We start from the raw sequence: 16,862 nt of genomic DNA, 5'->3' as shown, positions 1-16,862 counted from the left end.
ATGCTTTAAATGTTCTTCCCACGTTTTGCTAAATATAAGAATGTCATCCAGATATACAATAACAAAATCATCAAGAAAAGGTCTGAGTACATCATTCATTATTCTCATGAAAGTAGCAGGAGCATTAGTTAAGCCAAAAGGCATAACCAACCACTCATACAATCCCTGCTTTGTTTTGAAAGCAATCTTCCATGCATCTTGTTCTGCAACTCTGACTTGATGATATCCACTATGCAAGTCTAACTTGGAAAAATAAACAACTTCCTTTAACTGATCTAATAGATCATCTATGCGAGGAAGGGGATAATGGTTTTTGATCATTATCTTATTCAGTGCCCGGTAATCTCCACGAGCCATCTTTCTTTCTCACCAAAACAATTAGTGACCCACATGGCGATGTGCTAGGTCTGATGAACCCTTTTTCGAGCAACTCCTGCACCTGCTTCTTGATTTTTGCATTATCTAAAGCAGACAACCTGTACATTCCAATGTTAGGCAATGGAGCATCTTGCTACAAATTAATATCATGCACTATTTCCTTTTTGGGTGGCAGACCTTCAGGTTCTTGAAACAAGATATCATACTCTGAAACAACTTTTTCTAAATCAGCTTGTTGTTTAGCATCACAGCCCTCAAATACATTGGTTTTATCAGGTTTCTTTTCCTTTACAACCATTAGTAAAAATTGTTTGCATGAATTTACAATTCGTTTCATCTGCCCTGAGTTTATGAGAGTATAATTATTCTTGAGCTTATGAGATCTTACAAAGTATTCAACTCCATGTTTAATGAGTAGATACTTGTCCTCAGCTCTATAGAAAATAGCTTTTCTATCATACAAGTAAGGACTTCCTAAAACAATTCCACATATATCTAGAGGAATTATATCTAACTCAACTTCATCTACAAATGTGCACGCACGCTCGACCAACGGGAGAGGATGCGGAGCACTGAGCCCTCACTTTTCCACCGGTCCAAAGAAACAAGATATATGACTGATGTCGTTCATCAGTTCATCATATCAGATCAAAAATAACTTTCTTTTCCATATACTCTCCCTAGTATCGGTTGTTATTCGTGATGTGTAAGATAAATAGTGTACTGACCAGGTTTATTAATTCCATGAGTCAGGAGAGCGATTGGTTGCCAGGATAAAAGATTTTCGTTCTTCCTCATGACGAATGAGATCCTTGGGTAGTAAATCTATAGAAGATAGAATAATGATAGCCAGATATATCTCTTTTTTCCTATCTTGTTCCGACTAGATCGCACCATGTATTTTCTCAGAAATGAAGAGGTTATTCTCATGAACGAGGGCCATAGCTGAGGGTTGAAAATGGATGAGTTCCATAGATGCGGAAAGGAAGATAGCTTTCGACAACAATGCTTTTTATATCCACTCTTTTTTCAGGAAGATCTTTACGCAATTTCTCATGATCATTATTTGGATGTATCAAGTTCCTCCAGACCGATGGAGCATTTAAGTTCCAATGATCAATTAAGTTTCCTAACTGTAAAACGTTTGATTGGTCAAATACGTCAACAAAATCATTCAATTTTTTTATTTGTGAATTGTGATCCAAATACATTAGCTGATCGCAAGAAGAGTTTCTATTCTGAATCAGTACTAGAAGCACTTACATTGGTCCTGGAAGTTCCGTTCTCTATATGGTCAAAATATTCTGTGGAAGAGATGAATGAATGTAAGAGTTTCCGGTCGATCCATTCAATATTTCCCTTCTTAGAGGATAAATTCCCGCATTCAAATTCTATATTAGATGCACAAATACCCTATTCTATTCATCCGGAAATTTTGGTTCGAACCTTTCGTCGCTGGATCCGAGATGCTCCCTCCTATAGTAGGCTAGCTGCACCGACAAGAGCTAATTGCTGCACTGAAAGGAGATTCATTCATGTACCGACGTACCAGAGCTTCTGGACAACCAACAAGAAAGTCAGATACCAACATAGATATGGACAACCAACAAGGAAGTCAGATACCAACATAGAGCTAGACAAAGACACCAACAAGGCATGGTGTTCCTCACCCCTTCCATAGTTAGAGAAGAAATAGTTCGCGTGATAATCATAATAGTAATAACGAGAAGCCGCCCAATTCCCTTTGTGAAATGGCTCCATAGTAAACCCTATCGAGGTAGGTGTAGGGTTTCAAACCCGTAATGTGGAGTATTTTGAATAGAAAAACCACTATGTTCATTTGGTTGGTGGTAATCCAAAACCTCCGGATTGCACATTTTGCCTCTCCTTAGTTACTTATTTTCTTTAGGGGGCCGCCAAAAGAGAGGACCGACAGGGTGCGTAAGCACACTCGACTGTCAAGGCCGCCATCGCCCCTACTCCTTTATAGGGGTCACTCACTCATTCCGATGCCCACCACCCAATAAGCATCAAGGAAAGCACACTCGACTGTCAAGGCCGCCATCGACGGACCCAAAAGAAAACTTAATTTTACATTGTCTAGTCACTTGTAGTTGTGCCTTATCACTTAACCACCTAATGGGTATGGTTTCTTGTGAGGTGTAGTAAGTAATCCCAACTTCTTTACAATTGCTTCAGAAATTAAATTTACTTGTGAACCACTATCAAACAAAGTATCAATTTTTTGATGTTTGGAAATAACTCGAATATGGAAAAGCTCATGTCTTTTTCTCTCATTTTCTTCATTATTAACAGATTGTGCAAAATTACTAGTGGATGCTTCAGAATTTTTACCATTTATACCTGTGGCTGCAATGGTTGTTTCATCTCCTGAGTCCGACCCCAAACCTTTATGAATAGCTATAGCAGTCTTCTTCTTCTTGCCCTCGAACTTCTTAGGTCTCAGCTCCAGATGCAGAATCCAACAGTGCTCATCATCATGCCCATCCTTTTTACAGTGAGTGTATGAAGACTTGGTCTTTTGTGCAATATTGACCTTCCTTTATTTCCATTTCTATTTTCTTTTCTCCTTATTCTTGCTTGCAATGGGTTTGGATGATCCCCCAACTTCTGGGTTCCCATTCTTTCCTCTAGCTTCTAGATGCGTAGCTTGAATAGATACCTCATCTATACTAGTGGGATTAAACATGAGGATAGTGTGCCTCATGTAGTTGTGTAGACCCCCTATGTATTTCAACAGAGTCTCAGATGAGGCTAATGAAATTCCTAGAATCAAATATCTCTTCCTAAATTCTTGGGTGTAACCCTGTACACTTTTCCCTTTCAATTGGCGAAGAGTTTGCCAGCTCATCATGGCTTGCTGCATGTAAGCTAGTGGATAGAACTGTTTTTTGATTGCAGAAAAAAATTCACTCCAGACGGAAAGAATCTTACCATGTTTCTTCATGTTAGTTTGGGTCCTGCCTTCCCACCATACCAAGGTAGTGCCTCCAAGGCGTAGGTTGGCCAGCTGAATCTTACTCTTGTCTGAGTCGATACTCTGCACTCTGCAATACACATCAATTTGTCTGATCCAATTATCTAGCTTTTCTACATTCAACTCTCCATCCTATATGGGTAAATCAAATTTAACATCTAATTTAATCAAAGATGTCTTCTTTTTATGTCAAGGGCTATTAGGAGGTGTGAGAAAGCTTTCTTCTTTCCCTTTGCCTTTTGAGTGGTCATGGAGGAGAGATTCTTCTTCTCCTTTATCTTGTTTGGAGCCTGATGAATCTTCATCTTTATGTTTCCTAAAGTCCTTATACATTTCCTCTACCATGGACCTCATGGCCATGAAACTATCTATAAATTGAGGGTTTGGCCCCAAGGGACTTTCCTCTGACATTTTCTTCTGAAGATAGACTCTTCCAATTTTTAGGTTAGTCTCAACCAACTCTCCTTCTCCTAATTTAAGCTTTGATCTAGTTGGCATTCAACAGCGAAATCCAGCACAAGCTTGTCTAACCTTAAACAACCTAATGCTCTGATACCACTTGATTTGAAAATCACTCGTGAATGATCTCAGTTAATTAATGAAGGTACTACAGACTCATGTGTTGGGTGTGTCTATGTTATTTTAAGCAACAAATCGATAAGATTGCGAAATACATAAACACTTGAAATAGTAAGAGGAACACAGTAAGCAAATATAGAACACAACAAATTTAATAAGGAGCTCACCCAATCCTCCTCGGCTACGTCTCCTGGTCCAGCTTCAGTGGTGGCCTTTTCTATTGTGTCTTAAAGCAAATATTTTACAATAAGGAGCTCAATTTGAGTCTCACTTAACAGATGATGATTAGTAGGGTGGTACTTGGATCCCCCAAGCCTCTAGAGTACACAAACTCCTCCTTACGGAATCTTGACCTCAACTGGTCTTAATGGTATGAGTCCAATTTGGTACTCAATACCTGACAGGTATACACAGAGGAGTTGCTTGAACCTCTCAAGCCTTCTCTGGAGTTCGCAGACTCTCAGCCTCTCTTTGTCTCTGTCTGCTCGACACTACCTTTGTTCTGCAGGTCAGCTCGACTTTTCTATTCTCTGCGATTCGCTTCTTTCTCTACTTCTGTTCCCCTCTGCTCTTTTTATGTTCATGGCTTAAAGCCAAGATGTTCCCTAACTGTTCATTTCCTCTTCCTGGCTCTCTGGTTCACCTACCTTTGTCCGCTGGAATTCCCCTGCTCTACATCATCATCACTATGGAACCTTGCACAAAGAGGTGGCCACTTGTCGCCTTACAGACTGAGTGTCAACTTTCTTTGAATGGTCGTTATTTCCATTATTCCAGGATGTGCCTGCGAAACTGATTCTTCTGCTAGCTCAGCGGTCATGTTGGACCTCAACTATTTATGTACATCAGTCTATTTCCCCCTTAAATCCGGTCATCCATCGGGTTGATCCTCCGCCTTTGATTTGGAGCCTCCAGATCCCACGGTCTCCATTTATATCACACAGGTAAGTTGCTCAACTGTTACTCACGCGATGTAAGTGGTTTTCTCTCTCATCTGCTAGACACGCGTCGCCCAATGTATGGCATCGCACTGAACTCGGCCAAACCCACTTGCCGCTTGAAGTGCATGCGATATCCTGTCGGTTTTGGGCGCGAGACCCGCCTTCTGACGTTTTCCACATGGTTTCCCTGTTTTCCTCGTGACCGAGCACTCGGGGCTTTCCTTCTCTGAGGGTTTTGCCCTGCAATACGCGATTACGCTAATCGCGTATCAGAAACTGCCTCTGTTTCTGGATTTGGGCTTCCCATTTGCCAATTTGCATCCATGCGCGGTCTCCATGGGCCAACAGTCAGCGCGCTTTGACCGAGGGTCCTCGTTGTTCCATGCTAGCCACAATTGTCATTGTCCAGAGGTCATTTATGATAAGCTTTGTTATTCATAAGATTTGATCTGACATAATTTGAAACAGTCATGAAAAATGTTTAAGGATCCAATTCGGATCAACCAATTACTCCAAGATAGAATTTCTAATTTGTGAAACTATGTGTATTGTAAGTTTTTAGTCATTGTGAACATTTTTCTCGGAATGCGGGGTGGAATATCAAATTTTAGGCTTCCTTGGCCATATAAGTGTTAGCTTCACACCTGTAATGAGTACTTTGACTCCAAGTATTTCATCGTTGATTAAGAAGCATTGAAAACTATGGATTGTTTTCAAAACTTCAGGAGCATGTTTATAAAATAGAACATGAATAATTCTAATTTTGTTGTTTTGAGAAGGCCATTTCTGGCGTTTTCCTCATGTTGGTCAACATGTCCAAAATATGTTTCCACTGGTTGACTAATGTTTATTTTGAGACTTCCTTGGTATGCATTCACAACTAGGCTTGTTCTCAAGTCCTTTATTTTCCATGTTCCAAATACCCTTATTTTCTATACATCGTGGGTTATGCGGCTTGAGGCAGAGATGATGCTTGTGCAAATAGGGAAGACTTTTTCACATTATTTGCTTAGTCGCTCATGTGGGTCTGAGTCAGATTCTCCTTAGGAAGTGAAGGGACAATATTCCTTCCAAATTTTCATTAAGAATAAAGGGGGTAAATCCTCCCTTTTCTGGATTAGGATAGCAGACTTTGTTTATAGTTTGAAACAGAGCATAGAGTGCAAATGGGGCATACCTACTTATCTTCAAATCCTTTTATATGAAGGGAGATTCTTCAGGACTGCTCCTAGTTAAAATATGATTGCATTTCAAGGAACTCAACCATAGGCTTGAATCTAAGGTTGCGTAGTGGAGCTCCTAACGATTTTGTCTCTTTCAAGGATGTAGTGAATATGAAGACTTCAAGACTGACAACAATATGGAAATTTTCAGTGGCAATCCATCTCCCAACAAAGTAAGATATAAGTTGTCAAAATTCAAATTTGTGAATTGTTTGTTGAGTTTCAATTTTGGAGTTAACTTACAGATCTTGATATTGTAGAATGGAGATCATAAGATATTAGAGTGTCAAGAACAAGTGTTGGCTGGAAGGAAAAACACACATTTTTCCTCCAACGAAGAAAACTAGAAAGAAGATGATCAAAACCAAGAATATGAAGACAATGATTATATTTACTTCTGTCTCAAGGCTTGAGAATGGTCCGTTGGCTGTATTTCTCTGATTTAGCCAATGGTTTTTGTGTGAAAATGGTTCTTGGGCTGCATCTCACGAATTTTACCAATCCATAGTTGTTTGCGAAAAGTAAATATTTTAAATAAATATATTAACAAAATGAACTATTTCGTGCACACTCTACTACGTCAGATACAATGCATAGAAGTCATTGACTGTGCAGGCAATGCAAATATGGAAAGGTATAAGCGAAATTGTCACCAACTCGAGATTATGGATTATGTTTTATGTTTACATTTGCATTAAAGTTTTCCATCAGAATTACATGACACAAATCAAAGACCAATGATATTAAACAAAGGACATAGACCATTGAAAGATAGACCAACACAAATTAAAGACGAATGTTATTAAAACAGAGAACATAGACGATTGAAAGATAGACCATTTGATTCCATTACAATTCACTGTCACTGTTTTTATACAAAATTTCAAAAAAAGATAGACCATTTGATTCCATTGCAATTCACTGTCAATGTTTTTATACAAAATTTCAAAAAAGATAGACCATTTGATTCCATTGCAATTGACCGTAATTGTTTTTATACAAAATTTCAAAAAATCCTTGCTTTCGTATGTGTATTTGTATGCTTTCTTCTTGCAGCAAAATTGTGCAGATATGTTGTATGTCGAGAGAGGAGGATCCAATCAGTACAATTTGATACAAAAATTTAGAAGAGCATTGGACTGATTTCTGGATTACCATGCATTCTTGTTATAGCTAATGTGTGCAGAAGTATTGGAGCTGCAAAGAGAAGGGAAAAATTAGTACAAATTGATTATTTTGAATAACATAATTTAAATTGCATATATGTGCTTTGTAGTTGAAAGATGAAGATTAATTAGAAGAATACCTAGCTTTGGTTGGGTTGCCATTGTTGTCAACACATTGGATTTCGTTATCTTCATTGATTGTAAATGTACCATGTATTTTGAAATCTTGTAGCATATACATGGTTGCTTGTTTTTTTAACATAATCTTCAAAGGACATTTTTGCTAGGTTGGGAACTAACTGTTTCAAGAGTAATTTGTTTCTGATGCAACACTGTAAGCTAGTGTTGTTGTTAGACTTGATGATGCAATTAAGACACTGTGAGTAGTAAAACAAAGATTTTTTATTGCACTTCACGCAGTTAATTGTTGTGTCCTCTATCATTGTAGAGGGTGGTATTGGTGAATTGCATTCAACACAAAGTGGTTCAAATGGCATAGAGTAAATGCTTGCAGTTGTCAATGTTTCTTCTATCTGTTGATAAGGGAGGATAATTAGTATATGTGAAAATGGAAAAAAATGAAAAAACAATTGCATATGGAGAAGTAGAAGTATTGTTTCATGTGTACTTACAAAGATTGTTGGAGGGCTCAATTTTCTTAGTTCTTTTGTTGCTTCTGCATCCAACTTTTTTATGAATGTTGATTGTGTTGTTCGAAGGGTTCTTTCTTTAACATCTTTCCTGTTTGTTATGTTTTTGAATAGCATAATTGGAAAATGCCCTTTTTGCAATTCTTGTTCAACTTCATTGTAGAGTGGTGCAAATGTTTCGAATAGCTGCAACTGCAATACAAGACATAGAAGTTAATTTTTATTTATTTCAAACAGCAATGAAATTCAGGACAAGAATAGTAATATAAAACCAATGCAATGTAATTGATGTTACCATTGCTCTATTGTTATCAAAATTTCCATCTCTAGTTTGTAGTGTATATTTCAAGCCAATTTTCTGTGCAGCAGTGGAAACTGCAGCAATTGTTCCAATTGGATATGTTTATGTATTTGTTGTAAGTTGTTTTACTATTGTATCTGCAATGAATTTGCACTCTTTGCAAATTGGTGGTATGTTCACTACAATACTTTATTCAACTAGTATCAGAATCCAATCACAATCACCACGGTCATAATTTGTTTTAGGTAGAATTTTAAATTTTGTAATTGATATTGCTTTTCCTGGTGATAGTTTTTCTTCATGTTCAATGAGCTCAGTTGGTATGGACAATGTGATTGTCATGATTCCTTCAACATCTGTCAAATCTGCACGTAGTATTTGTCTTGCCTTGTGGACTTTATCAAGGTACATGTTATAAATGACCATGACATCTCCACTGAACAAATTTCCAGTTTTGCGAATGTTTAGTTCTTCAATTGTAATTGGAACTAAAGATGGTGCTTTGGATCTGTGTATGGATGATGTTGATGTGACAAAAGACACAGTTAGAACTAAAGGATAATGTTGATGAATATAAATTACATGTTACAATGAAGTCTATAATAGTTTGTTTCAAATGTACTTACTTGTTTGATTTTGTTGCAAGCGATGCTTCTTGTTGTTTCTCTATCATTACTTGTTCTATAGAGCTGCAAGATGAGGAAGATGCAAAATCAATACTAGGATTAAGTATAGGAACATAAGTAGTGAATTTTATAAGTAACTACTTAGGTGTAATATGCATTTCCTAAGGAACTAATATTTTTTTTTCTAATTTTGATTGGGTTGGTGATGCTAAGTAGAGAAGTAACAAAACTACTTCAAATAGGCTAAGTATCGAATTCTAATCTTGTTTGAAAAATAAAGATTCCGTAAATGAACATAGTGAGAATAGAACATAAACAATTATCAAATTGCTAAGTTGTTGAGTCTCAAAAATTATAATATCTGATTGTGGGTGGGATTATTGAGACATATTCTTTTGCCATTGCAAATGTGGCTGAGTCATCCATCAAAAACAAGAAAATGATATTTCAGACTGGATTTTAACTTCCAGATTTTATGATGGCTAAGATACAATTGAACAAGTTTGAATTTATTTTCTGATACTAATTAGATTAAGAATTTGGTCAATACATATGGATGATGGCAGATACCTCTGAAAGGGTCGCATTCAATAGTTGGGAGGGTGGTTGGGCAAGCCAACTTGTCTTCTAGAGGGCTAATACAATTTCAACAAATGAGGCAGCTGACCTCCTAGTCAATACTAAATACAGAAATGAGCCTTGGGACTGATCAAATTGTATTGAGAATGAGAAAATGTGGGCAAGAATTAGCATGAAGGAGAGATATGTCATGAATTCACTAAGGGTATATGTAGAGGGCAATGCTAGTCTTGTCCAATTATTATCTCACTAGTCCCACTTTGCACACATTGTACGGTTGGTTGTTTCTTATTTGTCTGTGCTATCATGTGATTTAGTGGCATTGTCTTAGCATGCACAGTAAAAGGAAAACTGTTAAGGAGCACAATAGATGAAGGGGATGAGCGTGGGAAAGTGAAGATAAAAGAGAAAGCTTATTATTAGGAAGAGTTTGGCAGAAATCATAGGAAAAACACTGCAGACCAACTTGAAGAAGCTTTTGAAGAGGATAGCTAAGGACTGAACTCAACTTCAATAGATGGAATTTGGAGCAATGGAAATGCATAGGCTTCAAAATGAGGATGTATGGGGGCAAATAGAATATGCTGAAGAGTGACTGCACCTGCATAGATGATAAAATGTTTTAACCTGACTATCACAGGAGCCTTAACTATTCATTTCAGCTGGAAAGAAAGAGGAAAAAATACTGTGAGAGGCTTCTAACCTGGCACACCGTGAAAAACCCGTAATAATTGCATTATAAACATGGACAGAGTGAAATTCTCTTTCTTGTGGCATATTCTTGTACAGTACCCAAAACTTTTCTACCATTCCAACTTTACCGAGAAGCAAAAAAATGAGGGAATACGTTGTGGAGGTAACCAGAGATGGGTCCTTCGATCGCATCCATTGTAGAAGATACAGAGCTTGCAAATATAAACCCTCTTCTCCAAGAAACTGTAACAACAAATTGCAATCCCTGTGACTTATTCTTCCAATGTAAGGGTTCAGAAAATCAGCCACCATGGTGTTCCCTGGAAGATTCTTGGTGATATTGATAATGGGCCGCAATAAATCTGCTACTTCATCCATAGGGTTTAAGCTAGCATAGGGTTCATTTTGTATCTCACATGCCTGACTTCGTTCATGCGATCCTCTTCCGTATGAATTGAAATTGGAATGTAGGTAGGATTGGAAGAATGCATCATTGGGGTCTGATTCTGAGTTTTCTTTATCCATGCCCAGATTGTTATATTGTTTTGGGATTGTTTCTTCGTCCTCGAGGCCGAAAATCTTTACAGGGATTTCTTTTTTGAGAAATCAAAGGAATAGAGAATCAAACTCCCACTACATGTTGTGCACCTGGCTTGTGAGTTTGTTGGTGTCAGCGAAAAAATGGGGAGTTGGATTCAGAGTGGCAGAGGATTCGTTTATTGTGTTTAGCTGGGAGGACAAAAGGAAATGGAGTTGTACATGCAGAATGTGGGAAATGACAAAGCATAATCGATGAAGTAATGGAGCTTGATGGGCATCCAGATTGAATATAAAGATTTTATCTGTTATATAGTGATAGATGAAGAAGACTCGGTGTGTGGAGCATCATCATATTCAGTGGATGGATTTAGTGTTCATCACTCATATGCATGAATGAAGTTCCATTTGAAAACATGAAATTATTCCATATATTTTATATATGGAAGAAAATTTTTGGTCCTGCCATATCCTCAACAGTCGAACAATTGGTTTTCTAGACAAAACTATCAGAGAAATGGAAAAATAATTTGGTCAAGATTATAATAGTGATTTACTCTGAAATTATGGGAGTGATGAATGAGGGTGGAAAATTATGTAAATGGAGGTTGTTTATGCAACTCTTAAATTGATCTACATATGTACATGCATGGCATTTTATAAAAAAGCAAGGTGCTAAAATCAGCTTCCACAAGTTGTCAGCCTCTGGAGCCTATAATACTAGGCAGCATAATAGAAAATAGAAAAATGCCTTAAAGACTTAGTAAATAGACAAGTAGATAAGAAAATTATGATATCCAGAGCCTGATAGAGAAAGCTTTTCTCTATCAGCATGGTATGCTTTAGCACATTTGTATTGCTTGTCTAAGTCGAATTCTTAGAGTCCAACCTCATCAAGTCATTTGTAAAGAGGAGTTTTTCTTTTCACGGTCATGGGCATAGACATGCATGTAACATATATGTATGGAAATAGATAGAGCTAGTCACTGAAGCAAAAACAAGTTTAACAACATCCACATATGTTGAAAAAAGAAAATTGTAACCAAAAAATGGATAAAGGTAATTCTGAGGGATTTTCAAGTTTATCTCTTGTACTTATTGCATTGAAGTCTTTGTTCTATTAAACTAAAAAGATGGCCATTGTGAACATAACATCAAAGTCATATGAAAAAATGGATATGACATGACAATGGAATTTTGAAAAGATGACATGGATAGCAAGTTCAAGATCATTTAATGCTTGTTTCTGAAAGAAAACTGTTTGACATGTATGTACCAACATCAGTGTTTTCCCCATTAGGTTGTTGCACAAAATTAGTTTATTAGCTTCAATTTAGATATAGAAGTTGTTTTTTTCTATTTTGAGTTTATTTTTCCAATTTTAGGAAAAGTTTTGTAACTAAGTATATGTCCATTTTTACAAGGGGTCGCTGATCCCAAAGATAGAATTTGGGTGCTTATCATGGTCTTGTCTTGTTTGCTTAAAGTGGAATTGCTAGGAACACATTGCATACATGCATGCAAGTTGAATGTTGTACTTAGGCACATGTGGCTAACCTTTTGTGAATTGTAAAGCACAACCTATTTCTCTATATAAGTAGGCATAGTCTCTATTAGGGTAACAGAGTGTGTGTTTGCATGCAAGTTGGTTCTCCACTCTAGGCATCTAGGTTTAAGGTCTTGTGCATTGTAAATCCTATCCTGCTTCATGATATAGGCAGGAAGGAAACCCTAGTCCCTATTATTACATAATTGCTAGCAAGGAAACAAAAAAATTATATTAAGCTATTGTTTACCAGGATGATGCATTAGGAAAAATTAACAAGAATTTGCATAAAAGATTGAAAGAGCTAGAAACTAAATTACAAGATGATCAAACTTGGGAGAGATGAGACTTCTTTGTCCAAGAAATGTAGCTTACTACTAGAAGAATTGAACAAGAGGGAATAAATAAAAAAATGATAAAAAAAATCCTTAGAACAAAGTAGGAAAGAAGATGTGACAGAGGGACAGAAACAAGGAAAACATAGAGGCCAAAAAAACTGAATCAAACAATGCCATGAATGATGATGTTGTTGTTGGATATCTTCTTGGACTTTTGCAATCACATGAGAAGGAAGAAGGGGAACATTATCAAGGGTTTGGACAAACAAATTCAAGACTTCATTGCAATAACTGGAACCCCAAACAAAAAGAGAAAAGTCAGTTGAAGAAATTGAGTGGCTTGTTCATTCTTGCAATGTAGATATGTGAGGGTTGATGGCTCGACCGCAACAACAAAAGGATCTGGAGATTCAGGGTCCTCCATAAGATCCAATTAAGGAGTTGGTTGAATCCCATGGTTTATCTGGTTAAGCTAAGAGACGCCTATGAGAAAATGACGATGAATCTGGTGGATTCTAGTGTTTTCTCCAGTGATTTGATGGGTGGTGGGTTCAACCTTCCGTATGCTATTGGTTGTGGGAATGCCTTTGGACAACAGTCGCTAAAGGACTACGATAAAAATATGTTAGTCGAGATTTACATGTTGTGGTTGATGCAGGGCAAGATACAGGTTGTTGCCACTATTGAGACATAGAGAGTTAGTTACGGTATTGTTGGATGTTTATAAATAAGAGTCGCATGGCCATCCACTTGGATCTGGTTAGTAGTAGTAGAAGATTTGGGGGAGTTTTAACACAATCTCACCAGGATCAATTCTCAGGTTCTACTTGATATGAAAGTCATTCTAATAAATCCCTGGTTGCCTCCTGCAATAATTTTTTATGTTTCCCATTTTTCTAAGTTGTAAAGGCAATTGTAAGATGTGCTAGATTTGGGAGTTGGTTGTTGTTGAAGTATTTTGCCTAGAAAATTGAGTGATGAAATATGTAATTTTTATTTTTATTTTTTAAGGTGTGATCATATTCAACTACTTATTATTATTATTATTAAATAGAGTTTATTTTTTGAGATGTGATTATATTTAACTGGTCTATGTTATATAGAGTTTATTTTAAGAGAGGTTGTTTTCTAGTTTGTAGGAGGTTGTTACATTTAGTTGATTTGAGGGATTTTTTCCAATTGGATGCTTCTTAAAATAGTTTGAGGTTGAGATGTGAATGTATTCTAAAATAGTGGAAGGTTGATATATAGATGCTTCCTAGAATATAGTGAGGTTGAGATATTCACTCACCTAAAATATCTGAGCTTACCATGGATCCTACATTAGAGATGATGTCTTTGACAAAGGACATAGATTCCTAGAGTGACTTTATGATCAGATGAAATTTAGAGTTAGGTGTAGCTTAGCACTTTTGAGATGATGATGGAGGATCAAAAGATAAGCTATGAGGTGTCAAATCTTCAAGGGAGTAAACAGTTTCGCCAGGATTCTCCATTTGCTAAATTTCTAGCCAAGATAGAACTTCACAGTGGAATGCTTCCTCTAACTTGTAATATGGAAATGACAACATCTTGGAGATGTCTTTGTTAACAACTTTAGGATGGAAATATGTATTGTTGTGGCTAATGCTAAACCACATTTGATAGAAATGCTTATCCAAATTGGACTTGGATATCCTAATATTCATTGTAGCATTGGACATTTTATTATACCAATATTTAAATTCTTTTTCATTGTATGCACAATTTGTAGAATCAATCCAGCATTTTGATGGAGAATATGCAACAGTGAGAGCTGCATTGTCTAGTATCTTAGCTAAATTTCGACCATCCATGGTTCGCCACTTCATCATCGCAATAGTGACTAATAAGTACCCATAAATAAAGTAGGTGGGCATCTTATATGCATCCTTTCACACAACAAAGGGCTCATCCTACATAAACCTGAGATATTAGAGTATACAATTTTAGCATATTTCAGTACAGAGATGTATTTACACATATCACTTCAACTTGAAATTTACATCTAGAAGAGGTGAAATAAGAAGAAGCATCATAAGGTGAAGGTGGGGAAAAACAATATGGTAGTAAATGTTGTCATTTTTCAATGATCTGCATGGTTGAGTAGTTGTCTTTTATAAAACAAAATTTCAAGGAAGTTTAAGAGATGCTTTTTTATTTTGATGGTAGCATCTTAGTAATTATATCGAGGATTTATTTTCCAAGACTATTTTGACAAAATTTGGCAGAAATCCAAGAAACCAATGGCAATGAACATGATAGGTCTTGCACTTGTGCAAAGTGTATAGATTGTGATTGATGCCAATAGGGAGTTTAATTTGGAAAACCAATGGACGCTACTTAGCATAAGAAGTCTTAAACACTACAATTTTCTTTTCACACAATCCAAGGACTTTTAACTTTTTCACTTACAATGCAGGGTTTGCCAATGACATATGTGTACTATAGTTGAAGCTAATTCTGTGATCTGAACTATACAAAATTTGATGTTTAAAGAGATTGATAGAGATGATAATCAATATAACGAATGTTGATGGCAGTTAGTTTATGTTGAACGGCCAATGAATATAGCTTGGATATTATATATATATATATTACCTATCCTTTATTAAGTGGGTTGTTATGAATATAATATATATAAAAATAATATAAATAATATATCAATACAATAATAACTAATTATTATTTAATGCACATATGAATAGTTACTAATAGAGTATAATTGTTTCTAGAAGATGGATAAGGTTAATGGGGTAATCCCCATAGTGAAGATATTTGATATAGCGCTTCAAAATATGGCTTGTATGGTTGTGATGGTGGATTATTTTGATAGCTCGTATTGGATTTGAGGTTTTATATGACTGCAACAAATGGTCAAGGTAGGACCAATGAAGAATCCATATCTATAGCAATGACGAGAGTCAACAAATATATATCTATGTGTTTACATTTTATTTATCAGATATGTGAGACTAATTAGGCATATGTATTTGTAGAGATAATGTAAATATCCAAGTTCCTTAAAAATGAAAAAAAGACACAGATAGGCATAGAAAGAACAAATAGGCATAATACATATATGCATATATATCTTGCAATAAATGTATAGAAACAAATAGACAATTAAACACAGACATACATGTATACATATGTAGGAAAGAACGAGTGAGTCAGATGTAATAAACAAACTTGGATGTATTTGTATTTTTTTTTTTACCTTTGATCCATTGTATAAAGCAATATAATTGTGCAAGACATACGAGTCCAAGTCAAAACAATAGAATTGTTATGTAAAAAGAACTAGATGTTTTCTACTAAAATTTATTCATATGTGTTGGAAGAAGTAAATGTTTTCCTCTTGCTGAAGCCCATGTGTTGTTGGTGACATTGTTGAAAAGCTACAATGCAATAATTGACAACTTCTTTAGAAACAAAGTAAAAGTATGATTGGTAGTAATACTCACTATTGATGTCATCTGTATAAAAAGGACATGACTAAGTAGGTGTAACAATATTCACTAGCAAAGCCATTAGGCTAGTTTCATATGTACTATGGTTCTTTTGCATTTTTATCTTCAATTATGAGACAAATAGTATCATGGTCCATCCAATATGTATCTAGCCTAAAAGTTTTATAGCTAGAAGTTATGTTTGACCATATGGGATCGATCGATTATTGATATTCGTGGATTGCTATTTGTGTCCAAAAGAAAATGAAGGTTGTAATTGTACATACATGATATTAGTTTGTTTGTTTTGTTGTTGCTTTCAAGCATATTGATGTTGAAATCTCTGACAATGACTATTGTTTGATTTGAATGTATATTGCATAATGCTTTCGCAAGAAGGTGCAATGTATCGCTCAATGTTGCATATGGTGTGACATAGACATTGAGGACTACAATATGCATGTCATGAACAATCATATTTGCTATTGCAACTTCTAGATTTTGCTCTTCAAAGTGCATATGTTCCAAAACCTTTATTTGTTTTTTCACATATATGAGTAAACCATGTTTACTATAATTCGATATGCAATTGAGTGCTTCAAGTCTCTGTAGTAGGATTGGTTGTTTCAAATATGTTTTTTGTAAACATAGGATGTCAGATTGAATTAGATCATAGTCACTTAGTAAATAATCAATATGTATTTGTGAATTGCGGGTGTTTAGAGAAAGAATTGAAGTATATGCATTTGTTTCAATGAACGAATAGTTGTAGTCTAGTTCCCACTTTGCATTTTTTTGTAGATGTTCCTTGTCAAGAGCAATTTTGTGTTTGAATTT

The sequence above is a fragment of the Pinus tabuliformis genome, chromosome 4_2, assembly GCF_031772625.1.
Source record: "Pinus tabuliformis cultivar Carrire ecotype Pingquan chromosome 4_2, CPIR1, whole genome shotgun sequence".
Taxonomy (NCBI): domain Eukaryota; kingdom Viridiplantae; phylum Streptophyta; class Pinopsida; order Pinales; family Pinaceae; genus Pinus; species Pinus tabuliformis.
Note: the sequence above shows the minus strand (reverse complement) of the source record.